This window comes from Bidens hawaiensis, unplaced genomic scaffold, assembly GCF_021521415.1.
Source record: "Bidens hawaiensis isolate Kalapana, Puna unplaced genomic scaffold, B.hawaiensis_p1.1 tig00005649_1, whole genome shotgun sequence".
In the NCBI taxonomy this organism is placed as follows: domain Eukaryota; kingdom Viridiplantae; phylum Streptophyta; class Magnoliopsida; order Asterales; family Asteraceae; genus Bidens; species Bidens hawaiensis.
Genome location: NW_027491367.1, coordinates 1,165,299 through 1,183,822, shown reverse-complemented (window position 1 = coordinate 1,183,822; position 18,524 = coordinate 1,165,299). Strand labels below are relative to the sequence as shown.

The window sequence follows — 18,524 nt, the reverse complement described above, 5'->3', positions numbered from 1 at the left end:
ATTAATACACCATACAAGATCAAGGATGACCACCTTATTGGATGCAAGACCAACTTTAGTTGGAATAGGTGATCTTGGAAATAGGCTTTAATGCCCTTAGGAGGAGGAGGTCAGGTGGACTTCTAAATCGTCCATCGTCTCCCTCTCCAATAAATGTTGTGTGGTGCTTATTGATGAAGGCCACACAACACGAATCAAGATCTGGAACACTATTTTTTGTGTCCATTTTCTACGATGAAGGCCACACACTGCGCAATGTATAGGTACATTTAGCTTGTAGACATCTTTTTTTATGATGTTAATATAATTTGTGTTTTAAAATGTTTATTTAATGTAATTTGTTGTTCTCGACACCTTGTTTTGACTTTCGTTATTGGCCCTTTATTGTTGTTATGTTAGAATTTTTGCTTATATGACATATATAAATGTAGGTACAGTAACTAACTGATAATAATATTACTAATTATTATAATAAGGTAAATAAATAAACACACTTATGTGCATATGTTACAAAAATAAAAACCAAAACTTGGTCCAACCAATTTTCTAGACCGCTAGTTATAAAACACACCAACGTTAACTAGCTAATTAAGGCAGTTAGTATAATCTAAGAGCTATGGTCTTCAACCTCTAAATTCCGCTTTTGGCTTTCCATTCGCTCCTGGTATTCTCTAAAACATAGTTCTTCAAGATACTCTTCAATATCTGACCCTTCAAAGGGTGATTCTTCTTCTGAATCTTCTACATCGTCAACATTTTCTTGATGAATTAGTTGTGAAGTACTTGGTTGTTGTATTAGAGGTTGATGGTTATGTTGTTATATAGAAGGCCCATGGTCTGGATGTCGCGTATGGGTTTGTGGGTTTCTTTGCTGCATACCAGGGTGGTGATGCATTGTATAGTCTTGGTTGGCTTGCCGGGTTCATTGACGAACATTTTGGGGGCGTCAATGGTTAGCGTTTTGTGTAGAAAGTGCGGGATATGTATGCTTCAAGCTCAATGTAGAGTTTGGATTCCCTACATTGAGGTTTAGATGAATATGAATATGAAAGTTAAAGATAAATATTGTGTTGTCTATTTTCCATCTTGCTATAGGAATATGTGTTAATCATTATCGAATGGCAAGTCTTTTCAAATATACATTGCAAAAATTATAAAACATGATCAAAAGATAGTTGTCCGTCTAGAAGTTTTAGTCGGTCGACTGATTTTTTTTGGACGACCGACTGCCTGTCTGCGTTTTTGTTCGACCAACTGATTTTTTTTGGATGGTCGACTAATAGACTATTTTTTTGTTCGTTTGGCTGAATTTACTTGTCATCCGGTTAAATTTCTTTTATTTTTTTGTTTGTCTTCTTGTTCCTGTAAAACAAAAATTTTCTATATAAAGAGATGCAAAGGTAACTACCACCCCCACAAACTAGTACCTTCTTTTCCCAAAATGTATTCTACATCCACCTCACTAAGTATGAATACAAGATCACATCCCGGTAGAAAGCCAAATTATTTTGTAATTATTCATTTAGCATGTTATTCTACATCCACATCACTAAGGACGAATACAAGATCACGTCCCGGTAGAAAGCCAAATTATTTTGTAACTATCCATTTACCATGTTAGAATGGGTGGCCTCGGAGTTAAAATGCATCGATAATGATGGACGTGGGTTAGGTTTAACAGTTAACCCAGCACATCACTAGTCTCGTGGGGTTAGGTTGAACACTTAATGATGCTTAACATCAATCTGGCGGTGTAAAGGATGATAGTGAATTGTGTTTGAATGATGAAAGACTCTTATCATCAGTTTGCATGTGCAGATAACGAAATATCAACCGTTTTCCCTCCCACGGCCTCTCCCTCGCTTGCCGTTGCATTTATATATTTATTTTTATGTAATTTGTTTATGTTTTGAGTAGATATTAAGCATGTGTAATGCTAGTTGTTGTGTAAATTTTATGTTGTGATGTAATAATAATAACCCATTTTTATGTTTTGTTAAGATGATTGTTAACAATTAGTGCAATTGAAAAAACCAAATAAAATAAAGTCATACTTAAAACAACTGATAAAACTAATCAAAGGCAAAGTACAAACAAACGTTAGTTTCTATGGACACTCTGATTGTAAACGTCTTCTTAATTGGAAAACATGCCAAACCTCCACATAGGGTAAAACTCACACCCACTAACTGTGGGTATTCGTCTAGGGCCTTACTCGTTATATCCTCTTCGTTCCAAAACATTAGCCGGTTGGCAAGAATGTTGTAAATATCTTTAAAATGGGGCATTTTAGTAAGTTAATCGTTCCACTTGACGGTCAGTTGGTGAAGAGTGTGTATGCACGGTTGATGGTCTAGAAGCAAATGAAGCTGAGTGCTCAGCTACTCCTATCGGGTCATTGGATGTGTGTTCGTAATGTTCTCTAAAAACACCCCAATCCAAGCTTTGGCTAACGCGAACTCCTCTTCAGTTGTCCATAGTAACGGACAATCATATGCGACAGCCATGTACATGTAAGGCCTCGGTCCCAATGCCCTACATTTGCGTTGGATTTACTCATAAACACAGTTCTAAATATCAAAGTTAATTAAAACTTTCGCAGAATAAATAAAACTTCAACATTCATTACAAAACATTCATAACTTGTCTTTAAAACATAACTTAAAACATGTCTTTTAGTTCAAACATTAACAAATGAGTCTTCAGATGCTAGCTTCTTTATTCACATGCCATGTGTCCCCCTTCAAGCCAGTTGTCTCATCATACTCACCTGCATGCATACTAAAAGTCAGCTACGCTGGGTGAGTTCTAGTTAATCAGGCAACATACAATACATTCACATATTTATATATGTATTCGTAGATACATAATACATACTTATCATGTTATCTTTCTTTCATTCGTACATACATACTTTCTTTCTGTCTTTCATACTTTCATACATTCATAATACATACATAATTATCTTTACCATCTCAGATATTTTTAGGATCTGGTCCCTTTCTTCTCTATCTCAGATATTATTAGGGTCTAGTCCCTTCCTTCTCTATCTCAGATATTATTAGGGTATGGTCCTTCCTTCTCTATCTATTCAACCATTCATACGCTTCTTCATACATACATTCTATTATATACGTTATATTCTTACTCATTCAAACATCATTCATGCATCTTGGCACACCTTTCCTGGTGATACATTCAATATCTGGATATCGTTCACGTACCGAAAAGCATACATTCATAACATTCATACATACTATCACATCAATCATTATAGCATACACTTACCATTTCAAGGTAAATGTATTAACATTCACATTGAGTATGCACATAGCCCCGAAAACATAACAAGGAAATGGGGCTAGAAACTCACCTGAGTCATGTTACTTTCATCGTTAATGGTTATTTCTTTCTTTAGTTGTGCGTGACTGAGTGTATAACAATTACACATATCAATTAAATATCACTATCCATATTGCGTTTCTAGTTTAATTACAACCCTCAACGAACGAGGGTCCGGGGGCAGCGAGATTCTATGGGCGGCAGCCCCTAGCAGGGTCCAAGGGGCAGAGCCCCTGGCTAGAATAACCATTAACTGTTATTTTTATTAGAATTTTAATTTATTATTTTATTTTTTAATTCATAAAGTTCGATGGCTTCTTTGAAATTAATCATCTTATTCTAAGTTCAGGGACCTTTCTGTCATTCCTTCAAAGTCTAATTCGTTATCCTGCCCCTTAACGAATGAGGTCCATTCTTTACTTCTTAACAAATGGATCTTTATAACGAATTGACCCTCATAACGAATTGGTCTTTATAACGAACTCGCCTTTATATCGAATTGGACTTTATAACGAACTTGCCTTAACGAACGATCATAACGAACTGCTGCTAATTCGTTATTCTCCTTAACGAATGGGCATAACGAATTGTTGTTAATTCGTTATTCTTCCTTAATGAATGGGCATAACGAATTGTTGTTAATTCGTTATTTTCCGTTAACGAATTAGGGTTAAGTTAGAGAATGTCAGAACATTCCCTGACATTCCCTTATCCTCGTACGCCGTTTTCCGGCGCCGTCATCGCCGGAAAAACGAGATCTCACTCGTTTTCCACCGTTTTTCGTCCCGTTCGATCCAGATATGAGCTAGGGTGACCCCTAAGCTCATCTTTTGATCGGTTTACACCTGATTCCATCCGGACCTCGTGGCTTTAACGGTTTAGGGTGTCGGCTCGTCGTTTCGCGACTAGATCTAGCGGGTTTGGATCCATATGATATCGTAATGTTAATACCTCGGATCAATGCTCGGTTTTTCCCTCTTTGTTTCGGTTAGAGAAAGATGAGAGAGAGCTTAAGTGTGTGTTTTTGAAGGTGTATGGAATGAATGGAAATGAATGAATTATGGGTTAATAAAGGTTTATATACTATGGGTCATGGGCTTAAGCCCATGGTCTTTCTCATTTCCTTATTACCCAAGTCCATTACCCATTTTACTTAACCCAACATAAGCTCATCTCATAACATCAAATATTATTATTATTATTATTTAATTAACCGAACGGGAAACGGGATGTTACGGTACATAATAATACTTTTAACAAAAAAACGATTACGAAATTTATAGATGATAATGTATCTGAAAATCATAATTGGGAATTTTAAAAAGTTAATTGTGTCTTCCACATATACGTCAAGCGACGATAAATATGCAGTCGACCGACTGTTGAAAAACTAAAATAGGACAACCGACAAAGGGGAAAACCGACTCAAGATTCCTGCGGGGACCATTGACACGCACGTGCATCCGGATTTACTACATGGAAGAAGCAGTAATCAACAAGAAGGTACGTCAAGCTCAAACCCTAACCCTAACCCTAACCCTAGGTAGCCCTGATTGTATGTTATTGACTTCGTCTTTATATTATAGAGTTTTCACTCACGAGTTTGTTGGAATAATGTGAAGACAGTCAAAGATATTCTATGTAAGATAAAGGATGATACGGGTGAGTTAGTAAGAATCTAGACACCCCTCATGAATGAACCCAACGGTGCAATGATCCTGTATTTGAAGTTATAACGGTGATAATTCAAGTGTTTGAGTGGGCGGTAACTCATTTTGTGACACAGTAAGATCTCCAATGGATGGTTATGTTAAGGGTGAGCAAGTATTTAGTTTTTAATTGAAAAGGAACAACTCGGCGACTGTGGTTCGTATCTGTCTAGCGGTGTTACTTTTCTCAATCTTATTAGGTGTTGAAAAGGACTATACTGTTGAAAAAAAGTATGTCATGCTTGTGGATGATTTTGATACGTGGAACTCTTATCATTGGGGTAATGTCATATGGGATAGATTACATAGTAGTTTGCAGAACGTGTTGAATAAAAGACAGTGTTCAATAGCGACACAAGAAGGTTATGCTATTACAGGTTTTTTTAAGATTTTCAAGGTACGCTTAAATATGGAATTTTCATTATAAATGATAAAGACAACTAGTTTTATTTATCAACATTTCTTAATTTAGGTATGGTTGTAAGAAAATTTCCCGCTTCTTAGGTCGAAAGCCAAATATATGTCGTCAATTCCTCGTTGTTTTGGATGGTCAAACATGAAGGGAATGGTATGGAAAACTGTTTACCCATGGTAGAGGCATCTAAAACGGTACGAGACTTTTGTTTACAATATTCAACTTTTGTTTAACAGTAGTTGTAGTTTAAAACAGTTTACATGTAAACTAAATTATATAGGGACCGAATTTGCCAAAAAAAATATGGTCTTCACACCATAAGAGTGGAACACACCTTGGTTAGTTGATAACATACGGTACATTGATGACCAATTTAGAACGAAACACTACGGAGATATTCGAAACAACGAGATTGACCACGAACCGAATAAAGAGGAAGTTGGAAACCAAGGAGTTTGAGAGGCATGCGCAACATGAACCTGTTGTCCAAGGTCAACAATTTGGTAATAAATCATGTGTATCAAAGCACACTAACAGAAATAGGGCTTGACAAGCTTGATCAGTTTACCGGCGGTGTTGAATTGTTTCCTTCTAACATGATACAGACACCACTAAACGTAATAATATGGTTGAAGATGTGAACTGTTGTCCAAGGTCAACAATTTGGTAATAACTCATATGTGTATCAAAGCACGCTATTAGAAGCGGTGGTGCAAAAAGATCAACATGTTGTGGTAGATAATGCAGGTGTGCTTGAGAATACAGGTGATGTTAAAAGTAATAAAATGATTGAGAATGTGAAGATTGACGTGACGAAAGCTGAAGTTGGTAGCACGGTGACAGCCGGTGTTGGTGATACCTCAGGCGAGACCACTAAACACGGTGATGACGCAAAAACATGTGAAGTTGATGAATCAACAGTACAAGGCAAACTTCCACTGAAGACCGACGAAAATAAAAAAACAGAGGAAGAATGAAAGGCGACCGGTTGTGAGACGATATATACCAAAGGTCAAAAAGGATAGCGGGCCAGGATAAAAAGTCCAACCACTAAAAAGGGCCAAACTTTTCAAGTCGTGATGTTTAGACTTTCTTTACTGCATTCGTCGTTATGATCGAGGTCATATGGTTTTTTATGTCAATTTTAAATGAACATTAACATATGTAATGTAAGGTAATCATGTACATATTAACCGTTTAAGTTGTTAGTCAAATACATGTTCAATTTGTTTCATTACTTCTAAATTCTTATAGCACGCAATGTTTCTATATTCCACAAATATATATATACACGTATATCCAACATATTCTAAACAAAACACATTATTAACAAGCATTATTTTTTTACAACAACATTTAAAAAAACGGATCAATTTCATGCACCAAACATTACACACACAAATTAAAATCAAAGGATCCAGATGGCATAACCCCAACCAACACCGGCTAAATTCTGATACCAACAATTCCAATTACTATAAAGAATAATGAGGAAGTAATTTGGTTTTCTAGTAGGACGTGAACGTGATGTTGTATTTACCATTTCCAACAAAGGAGAATACAAAGGTGGGGAGGATGTGAAGTAATAGATAGATCCCCTACTTTTATTTTATCCTTATATAGCAGAATTCATAGGTTAAAATATGATTCCTTTTAAAGAAAAACACGAATCTGTCGACCGACTTAATAACAAAAGTCTCCTGACGTAATAACCTTCATTGTCTCGCCGTCTAACTTAAAACTTAAAGTCGTCCGACGTAGTAACATTCATTATCTCGACATTTGACTTAAAACATATGAGATTTCAAAGAGGCCATCGTGTTGAGGTGTTCAATACCGGAGATGGATTCATGGGTTCGTACTATCTGTGCAACATAATATATACCATAAGCCATAACGAATACATCGTTTCTTACAGGGCTCTGGTTGAAAGTGATGGGAGCGGCCCTCTTAGAGAGATTATGTCGATTGACAGCATGCGTCTCGTGCCACTGGATATACAGGTTAACGATTTCAGAAACGGAGATGAGGTGGATGCGTATGACAACGACGGGTGGTGGATTGGTAAGATTATTGGCAAAGATGGATCAATTACTTGGTGGATTTCGAATACACCGGTCAATAAATTGCATACCCAAAAGAACGTTTGAGACTTCATCAAACTATAATTCAACTTATGGTATTTGGTCTTATTCCAAGAAGTAATATTATTGTTTCTTTTGAAATGTAACGTCCATGTTATCAATGAAATGTAATGTTCTTTCAAGTTTTTATCAATGAAATGTAGAGTTTATGCTCTCATAAGTTATGACAATACTTTATACAACAGTTTATTCATCAAATTTATAAATTTTAAACATCAAATACTCTCAACAAAATAAATATGCAAATAATAAAACAATGCAAAAATAAATTATATATAAAAAAATTTACGACAAAGTAAAACACAGTCGGCTTCGACTGTACATAAACTGTTTCCATCAAAGCCGACTGTCTTTACTCCGACGGTTCTTCCGGCTAAATCTTCGGCCAAAACCTTAATACGTCGGATCCGACGGATTATCAAGCAACGTGGTCCGTCGTGATAGGCTAAAAATTATGTCGGATCAGGCATGGTTTCCGTCGGATCCGACGGAATAGTCTGGCTATTTGGGAATTAGGTTTGGTCTTGGGCTATAACTGAAAAATCTTGGTAAAATATGGCTAGTTTGGGAATTTTCCATTATATTCTACCTCACATGTAGGGATGGCGATGGGTTCGAACTCGATTTTAGTATTCGAATTTCGAATCGAATACGAATTTATGATTTAAATTCGATTCGAAATTCGAATTCAAATTATACATTTTATTTTTATTATATACATACATACTTATGAAATAATAAACTGCATAAATCTTTTGAGTTATAGAGATTTTAAATAGAAAGTTCATCGTTTTGGTTAATCTATACTATATATAAACCATGAGTGAGAGACCTTTTAATTTTTAAAAGGTACCAAACTTGTTTCTTTTAGTACAAACTACAAGGCATAAAATTAAAACATTTTAGGGGCAATTTTGTCTTTTGACAATTTTGTCTTTTAGCAAAAGTAAAATCATACGGTTGATTTTTAAGTTATTCAAAATTAACTACAAGTTTGGTCCGTTATTTTAAAGACCATTAAAGACCGTTATTCAAAATTACCAAGTTTGGACCGTTATTTTGGTCCGTTATTCAAAATTACCCCTTATTTTAAACTTAACGTGTTACGTGATTACCATTAAAGACCGGCAACGAATCGGGCGGGTTCGGGTCATGGGTCTACAAGGTTAAGGTTGGAAAGAGTCGATACAAAAGGGTTAATTTGGTTTGAGACGGGACGGGTTTGGGTTGAAAGGGGTCAAGTCATAACGAATTTCGGGTTAGAACAGGGTCAAACGGAACTGGTTGTGGGTCAAGACGAGTTCAATGCAGCGTTAAGTGTGCATTGACACCTGATTGCACGTGTACAATTGTTGTGTGACATGCTTACTAATACCGGCTAAGATTCCAATGCCGCAATACGAACATACTATCTTCGGGTTACGCGCATACTATTGTGAAGCCACACACATACAAAAACGGTGGCACCGGTTACGCATCCGATGACAAGTTTGCATGCGTACTGCGCCGCATCGCGCGGGCACGTAGCTAGTCATTAATGTGATTGGGCATTATCATTTTGAATATGTAGGATGTGATAACTTTAAAAATTTATTTATTTTATAAACTTGTACTTTTTGTTGTTAAAAAACTCAAATTTATAGTGGTTTTGAAATTGAAATATATTTTTTTAATTGAATTCGAATCGATCAGGCTTCATTTTCGAATTGAATTTGTCGAATCCATTTCGAATTTGAATCCAGATTCAAATTTTCAAAATTCGAATATTCGAAATTCGATTCGTTGAACACCCCAAATTGTAGATGAAGAAATCAAAACCTGAATCGTTCTCTAATCGTGAATCACTATATAATAAACCTATTTCAATTTATAGTGGTTAGATGAAGAAATCAAAACCTGAATCGTTCTCGAATCGATCGGGCTTCATTTTCGAATCGAATTTGTCGAATCCATTTCGAATTTGAATCCAGCTTCAAATTTTCAAAATTCGAATATTCAAAATTCGATTCGTTGAACACCCCAAATTGTAGATGAAGAAATCAAAACCTGAATCGTTCTCTAATCGTGAATCACTATATAATAAACCTATTTGTGGGTTACACATAACTAATTATCAAATTAGACAGAACATTCTAATCTTGAAATTGAGTTTTGATGTTCATATGTATCAATGAAGAAGCACAGAGAAGCCTTTATAATCATCTGTCCTCTTATGTATGTGTGCGATCAAGAGTCCCTAACCAAGAAAACCCATCGTATATTATTTCTCAAACTCAAGGCCTAATCCAATTAAGTCTAATTAACATAACATTAAACCCAAGGAAACTATTACTCAAAGCAAACATAAAATCCAATAATAAAGCCCAAATAATATTAGTATTAAATGAACTCCCGCGTTAAGTATCTCATTCAATCTCTAATGTTGTTTCCCGATTGACAAGTTAAACTAATGTACTAAAATATATGTTGATAACACTAAAATTACCAACATCGTGCTCTTTAACCAGGGCCGGATCGAGGGGTGTACGAGATAAAGAAGACTCAGCCATGAGGAATTTAGACAAGCATTTGACAGATTAAATAGGTTTGTGCCAGATAAAATGAATACATCCATATTATGTCGCATGACTCTTTGATATAAGCACAATCAATGACTCTGTTTATTATAATATATAAACTATAAAAGAAATAACTATTTTGCAATTTTCTCTACGATGGTAACATAAATAATACATCCATAAACAAACACCACATGCTACATATCAACAAAACTGAAATTAAACCACCCTCACACGTGTGCTTTAGTTTTCGATGCAACCCCTCGTCTTGTTTCACACGACAAACGCAATACCCTTCTCACTTCCAACATTCTTGGACATAATCTCCCATGAAAAAACCAGATATGATTCCTTTGGTAAAACAAACGGTTTTGAAATCTCGCTTATCATCAAATCCCCACAAAATGGACATTCGCTTGCTATCGCATCATCTAGCTGCGACCGAATCCGTTCATCATGATACAAAAACATTTAATAACATCACAATTCAAATAATATAATTACATACATACAAACATACCTTGTCAATAGGTGTCACACTTGTGGTCAACTCATCACCACTTAACCCACCATTTACACCCTCCTTTGGCTCCACACTCATTAAAGTGAGTTGCTTTTGAAGATCCAGTATGTACTCGGCCTGCAAATGAATTTTGAAAATTTCAGTTATAGCGCATACGTGTATGTAGAGGTGGCAAATGGGTTGGGTCGAAACGGGTCATGGGTTGGAACGTGTTAGGGTCGAAACGGGTTAGGGTCGAAACGGGTCACTTAAAAAGAGGGTTGTTTTGGTTCGGGTCGGAACGGGTTAGGGTCAACAGGTTCGGGTTAGAACAGGTCAAAACAGGTTTCAGGTCAGTTTTTTTCTTTTTTTACCAACGAATCAGCGCGTTTTCAACACGTTACAGCTCGTTTTAACAGCAAAAGCTCATTTAAGTGATTTTTCAGTTCATTTCAGCACTTACCAGCTCGTTCAAGCGACTTTTCAGTTCGTTTCAGCACTTAAAGCTCGTTTAAGCGATTTTTCAGTTCGCCTTAAACAGCTCGCTTAAGCGATTTTTCATTTCGTTTCAACACTTAAAAGCTTGTTTCAGCGCGTTTGTGTTTCGTTTTCGTCGACTTTTTAGCTTCTGTTAATTTGTCGGATTTTTTTTTGAACGAGGACAACGGACGAAACGTTTTAGTTTTCTTAGTTTTTTTGTTTTTGTTTTATATTTTAAGTTATGATTTTTTTATTAATTTTTTTGATTTTTTTAGGGTTTTTATTAAGATCAAAACTCCTAAAAAAAAAATTCAAAAATAACAATAAAAAAATCATAACTCAAAATATAAATAAAAAAAGAAAAAAGTAAAAAAAAACAAAAATGTTTCGCCGTTGTCCTCGTTCATAAAAAAAACCGACAAATTAAACGAAACTGAAAGGTCGACGAAAAAGAAACAAAAACCAAAATCGACCCGCCCAGTGCGAAAACTCGAAAGAAACCAAAACCCAACCCGTCTAGTGCGAAAACTCGTGTCGGCACGAAACCTGATCCGAGCCGAAACCTAAACCGATCTCGTTCCAATCTAAAACCCGTTTCGACCCGAACATGCCACTTTTCCTTAAGACACTAACCCACATCGACCCATATAGTTAAATTTGTCAACCCATTTTGACCCGAAAATAAGAATGTGAAATTTCAAGTGACCCATTTTGACCCATTTAATTAAAACCTATGACCCAAATCAACCTATTTGAAATGGTTTGGGTCAAGGTTGCCACCCCTACGTGTATGTGATTCAATGATAGTAAACTAATAATCTAATTAATACTTACTTGATGTCGATCAGTACATTTGGTAACATGCGCAACAAGGCATTGTGCATGAAACGCGTGTCCACACGGGAACACATAAAAAGGTGCCATTGCCCCAATTGTTGTATAACCTCTTGACACACGATGATCAGCAGAAGGCAAAATTACCCGCTTGCAAACCCCACATTCCTCATCACAGTCAACGACTGTATATCTTTGAGCAAGGGCACTTATGTCATTTCTTATATTATCTGCACCGTGTGTAGCGTCATTCATCTCCTCTTTTAGTTTCTCAATTTGCTGATTATAATCCTCTAAAGATGAAAAAATTGCTTCCTACAATTTAAACAAAAAAAAAAATAATTACTTGCTGATTATTAATTATAGGCTCACAAAGTGGCATTAATTACCTTAAAGTCATCAATTAGTGCAAAGTCCGGGAAGAACGGTAGGATATCTTCAATCTTTTACAGACCATCGGTTTCCTTAAGAAACGCAATTGCTTTTCTAAAATTATCTCGTTTAGTACCTTTTTCCTGCTCAACTACATGTTTGGCAACCATAAGCCATAACTTCTTCCTCAAGTCTTCATCATCTTCCACTTTGTCTGCTTCAGCCATTGCAAGCTCTGGGTCAACCTTACCCACGAAAGTCAATCATGAGTATATTTAACAAGCAGACAATAGTCCAATATATAAGTGGAAAAAGTCAAAAAACTAATACCTGAAGAACAAGTGCAACAGCTTCTTCATGCATAAACATCATGCTGTATATATGGACACATGCACGCATACGTTTTTCTTTTAAGCAAAGACGTAACGCATATTTAGGGTCGTAAAAGAAGTCAGGCCCATTAGGCCGTCCTTTCCCAAATTTGCATTGTAAGAACCGCAAAAGGGCGCTGTCGTCTTCCTGAATGTTCATAAAAAAACTTAATATTATTTAAGTTTATATGAATAGTAATATTACAGAATGAATAATACACAAACCTTCTTGGCATATAGAGAGAGCAAGAGGTTATGAACACCGGGATCCTCGTTCTGCAACCGGTGAACACAAAATTCTAAATACTTGATTACTTCATGGGTTTCATTCCTGCATATGAAATTTGATACGTCAATATCTCTATAATTAGATTTATTAGGTTTTTAAAATTGTGTACTTACTTTGCATGAGGTTCACTTGAATAAGACAGCATTGCAGGAATCAGTTTTCTTGGATTCAAGTCTTTTCGGGTCATCCATGATTCAACGGTTTCATATGCATCAAGCATGATGAGATCTGGAGCAAACTTATACTGCACCGTAATGATGATTAATATGTGACTTTGAGAACAAAACTGATATTTGTAAAAAAGAATATAAATATTTACGGATTTACCTGAAGTTCAACAGAAACACCAGGTATTTGAAGTACATCTAAGGCTCTTTTCGCTTCTCCTTGCTACACAAGTAAATTAAAGGGCAGATCAGTAAAATCCATTATAAAAGTGGGTACACATTGAGTTAAACGAAAACACTACAGGTAGGCCTATAAATGAACTTAACCATTCAGCGGAAGTCGGTTAACCTTTAATAAATAAACAGACACGAACAACATTTGTTGTTTATTTAGTTAAAGGAACGAAACATTCATTTATTTAAAATAGTTTTCATTTGTTTACGTTCATCCATGTTCATGTATGTTCGTCGGTTGTTTAAGTCCGTTAATCGCTCGTTTATACATTCATCAAACTTTTTAGGTCCTCACAGTTTAGTCTAGTTTTTAAAAATTAAAATATAACCCATTAGAATTTAGTCTAAACGTCTAGTTTTATTATTAAACATTTAAACCTAATGATCATGTTTACTTTGAATTGGTGCTTGATCAATTATGTTCTCGCGCTCGTTCATCTATTTTCAGTTATGCTAGTTCATTTATATTGTTAATGAACAAACACGACCAAGAAAACTGCATACGTTTAATTGTTCCGAGTTCGATCGTTGGTTCGATTAAAGTTAAACAAACGAATATGAACATTCCCAGTCATGTTCGTTCAGTTGGTTTACAGGCCTAATTCTTGGCTCAATATGAAGTTTAAAACCCCAAAAGTAACCATGAAGTCAGTTTTAGAAGTTTTTTTTTTTCTAAAACCTGAATGTAGTGATGAATGACAATCTCATGTTGTTCCATTAGACTAGCAAAATATACCAATTCATCAACTCTACCATAGCTGCAACATACATCAACACATGAATTATACAAACTGCAAAATAAAATAATAATGATAATAACTAAATGATGCGAACCTTTCAAGTATCTTCATTGTAGTTGCTTCATCCAACACATCTTTACTGTCACTAAGAAAAGCACGAAATTCCATAAGAATTGATTGGTATTCTGAATTATGCTTCTCGGGTGAGTCGTCTTCCAGCAATAATCTATTGATCTGAAATAATATATAAATGAAAATATGCAGTTGAAGAATTATAAAACAAATTAATATAAACCTTGTCAAGGTACAGTTCAGTGGCCCATGTGGATATCATCATTATTTGAAATTTATCATCTTTCCCAATATTATCAAGCTTCCGTAATAAAAACGTCCTTAATGCATCCTTCAAGAAACAATTAAAAATTATAGAAGCCCATTCGTCATGTAGATGGCATTAATGTAATTTATATAAAATCTCATAGAATGAAACAGAACTGTATATACCTGTTCACCTATGCCTATAAACTTCAATGTGATTTCTTCAAATGACAATGCATAGTTGATCTGCGAAAGATTACTTGTTACAACTAAAACGTGAAGTAAGAGAAATCAAAATAACAAAAATAATCACTCACTTTAGCAAAGAAAGATGCTGCTCTAAAGAAGTCCCCTGCTAAAAAGGCAGTTTCAGCCTGCAATACACAAACCACTTGAGCCAATAATATTGTAAATCAATATATATTATATAGTATTATAAACATTAACAAGGAAATAACTGGCAGCACCTGTTCTAAATATACTTGGTCTCTCTGGTAAGGATCAGAACAATTTGCCAAAGCAGCAGCATATTCCTTTAAGTCCAGATACACTTTCCACATATCTCGCCCTTCATCCGTTACCGAGACCTATTTTGACCCTCAAAATCAAAACTTTATCAAAAAAGAATATGTGTGTGTGTGTAATGTAACATATAATGCAAACATGAAAGATTGAGTTTTCATCATATGCATAGAACAAGCCAGCAGATGCATCAATGGATAAGCCAATTATCCCCTTTGATGCCGACTCAGATGTTTGGTCAAAATAAAGTTCTTCCACAATTTGCTCACTGATTCTATTTACAACCTAAATGATACATATGTTAATGGGATGAGAAAATACAAATTGCAAAAAGTTTAATATCAGATACAAGTATTCATTTGCACCTTCACTCTGTTTCCAATTAGAAGCAAGAAGTGAAACTCTGAGAGTGCAATAGAACTAGGTTTAACCACTTCACCACCATCACTTAATTTTGAATAATCCAAAAGAGCTTTATTCTCCACAAAACTTACAGCCCCATTTGACGATCTTATGATTTCAACAAAAGAATGTTATTACTTTATTTCATAATAATGAATAATCAAATAATCATAAAGAATAATCTAACTCTGCACCTGTTTTGCGCTCCAAAATTCAGACCACCATGATAAATACCAGCTCCAGAAAGCCAAGCAAAATGCACTGCTCTTCTTTGTTTAATGAAGAAATGCAGCTCACTAAAAGATAATTTATTAACTATTAATATACACTTCAATATAAAAACTATGAACTATATAAAGCACTTGCCTATTTGGAATATCTCCAGGAAGCTCCATAAAATGCCTGCACGGTCTACATAACTGGCAAAGACAGCCTGAGTTGAAAATACAAAATATTTAAATTATGCTATCAACAATACCAGTAAAGAAGATATAGCATGTGCCATAATTTCAAATAAATTACCTCTGGAGATCCGATACCCGTAAAAGAATAAAGTCTTGTTGGAGTTACTGCCATAATATAGTATCTAGTTCCAGTGCTAAAGCTAGCTGTTTCCATCTATACATAAGTTTTATAAAAAATCAATATATATTTATAAGATGATGAATAAAAAATGAACTTTAGAAAGAAAAGACACCTGTAAGCCTTTAAAAGCTTCTGGCATATCAGATAGTTGAAATATAAATTTTACATATTTCTCCCTCTTGTCTTTCTCATCAACAGCAATTTCATGCAGTTGAGCGTTATCAGTACCAAGAATAACCTCTCGTGTGGAAGCTGTTATTTATAACATAGGCGAAAGTGATAATTTATCATGTGATGGTAAAACATTAAATACTAGTGAGTAACCTTCAGTTATCTGTTGTCTATTCCAGGCAACAGTGTTGATGACAAGGCCTTTAAGTTTGGTCAAGACTCTGGGCTTTGGCCACTTTGCGTGCATGTAGTAGGTATCAGAAGCACCGTTTCCAATTACATTGGCAAGACAATGACTCCCACCAGGATCAACAAAAACTCTGTGGATCGACTGGTCAGCACGACCAGCAGAGAGATCAATATCTAAATAAACATGATGAATGATTAGTATTTTAAATAATAATAAAGAGGACAAGAATATTTATTATTAAATGATTAGATTATACCATAAGAATCACCAACACCAAAATCATGTCTGATTAGCCATCCAGTACTGGTTCCAAGAACAATGACATCATTTCCAGACGCCATACAAGTAATAACTCCATGACCTTTGGCCGCATATCTTTCAAGAAGATCAACAGTAAACACCTGTCGTTTGTAATCCATCGAAACCAATTTTGGAAACCTACAAGTAGTAAATCAACAAATAATGAGCCCATGTATAGATTTATACTTCCATTGAAGGCTTTTATCAAACACCTGGTGTTTTGAAAAAAATGCAGCAGAGAAACGAAACGTACCAGGAGGATTTAGCAATGAAAATCAAACATCAGGTCAGATACACGACACGCTCGTTTCCTATATTACAAATAAAATGCCATCATCAATCAGACCCAATGGCTGTGAGCAAAATAGGAAAAAATGAAAATAATAAAAAAAAAGAGGATGCATATTTGTTTCAAGTGTTGATTGGTTGAGAGAATCAAAAGATCAAATGAAATGTTGTTGATACCACGAAAATCTTCTAACTTAATTTCATTTCATAAAAATAAAGTCGACCAAATAATACCTCTATCAAAACCTAAAGGCTTACCGCATATGTTAGGTGTTCAATTGAATTGATTCCAATAATAATAACTGTAATTGCGAACTGTGAATCTCCTCTAGTGTACAATTAAACAGCCCTATGGTATCCGGAGGAGGAAGTGGCCATCTGAGATCAGTTACAAATTATTCTGTCCTCACTATGCAATTCATTTTTTATTATTAGCAGATAAATGGCAAAACTCGTCATAATTTTTCATCATGTCATTTAGCGAATAAAATTACATAAAACATCATTTATTTATCACGTTTTGTCCTTTGATCCTAACCCAATTAAGTTTTCTCGGTTAAACAGTCATGTGCAAAACATATGAGTTTGAATTAGTATTTTACTCTTTGAGAGACTATTTATGTAAATAACTTAAGCTTTGAGTCAAATAAAAATAGATTTAAGTGCCATTTTAGTACCTGTGGTTTGTTTGATTACGCAATTTTAGTACCATTTTTGAATTTTATGCGAATGACTACTTCACATTTCTAGAACTTGCCATTTTAGTACGTTTTTCTAACCTCGTTAATTTTTGCTCGTTAAGTCGGGGGTAAAATGATAATTTCATTTATTTTATATATTTTATTTATTTAAAAGATTAAAAGTTGGCTTCATATCAAATATATACTCAGTTCTAAATATTCCCAATCCTCAAGAACCCTAGTTTTCAAATTCCCTAATTGATTGATGAAATGCCCACGTTCATGGAAGTTGGCAGAGGGTATTACACCATGGTGATAAGTTGAGTTGATTGAACATAAAATGATACCTGGCTGATGTTGAATTGACGGGTAACAGGCTTGTTCAGAGTTTAGTACGCGACGGCGAGTCCCGATTTGGACATACAGAGTGTGTTAAGGAAAATTAAGGGCATTGGTGTGTTCGAAATCCACAGACAAGTATGCGAAGGGGTTTTATAAGGTTCGATTTAACTTGTGTAGGGCTCTGATTGATTATTATTAAGTGGTGGTTTCAAGTTTGTTCAATCCAGTCAATGATTTGTTAAAGACGTAAACTAATGATTGTAATTGGCCTCTGATACATTCGTATTGCGTTTGAATTAATAATTAACGATTAACAAGCCTATCCTTGCATGGTCGGAGATGTGGCCGGAGAGGAGTCGGGTTGCCGGCGGCGGGAATGTTTGGCCATAGGGGAAAACGGGAGAGAAAGGGGTTGGGGATTGTTAGTTTAAGGTGTTGACACAATTAGTCCATAGGGTTTTGAAATGTTTAGAAATGAAACAAAACTTTAACAAAAGGGGTATTTGATTAAAAAGAAATGATAAAAATAAATGAAATTACCAGTTTACCCCCAACTTAACGAGCAAAAA

At 35.2% G+C, this 18,524-nt stretch overlaps 1 pseudogene across 1 annotated transcript; it reads right to left on the bottom strand.

Moving 5' to 3' along the window:
* Positions 1–10,334: 10,334 nt before the first annotated feature.
* LOC143630368 (vacuolar sorting protein 18-like) lies at positions 10,335–16,779 on the bottom strand (annotated as a pseudogene). Its single transcript, XR_013153148.1, has 22 exons — positions 16,602–16,779; positions 16,309–16,518; positions 16,097–16,236; positions 15,922–16,017; positions 15,766–15,832; positions 15,594–15,695; positions 15,363–15,507; positions 15,139–15,282; positions 14,943–15,062; positions 14,793–14,849; positions 14,662–14,721; positions 14,453–14,560; positions 14,252–14,391; positions 14,097–14,175; positions 13,344–13,406; positions 13,130–13,260; positions 12,953–13,058; positions 12,687–12,875; positions 12,374–12,601; positions 11,985–12,299; positions 10,677–10,808; positions 10,335–10,603 (listed from the first exon to the last, which is right to left on the bottom strand). The product of XR_013153148.1 is annotated as a vacuolar sorting protein 18-like (transcript).
* Between the last annotated feature and the right edge of the window lie 1,745 nt (positions 16,780–18,524).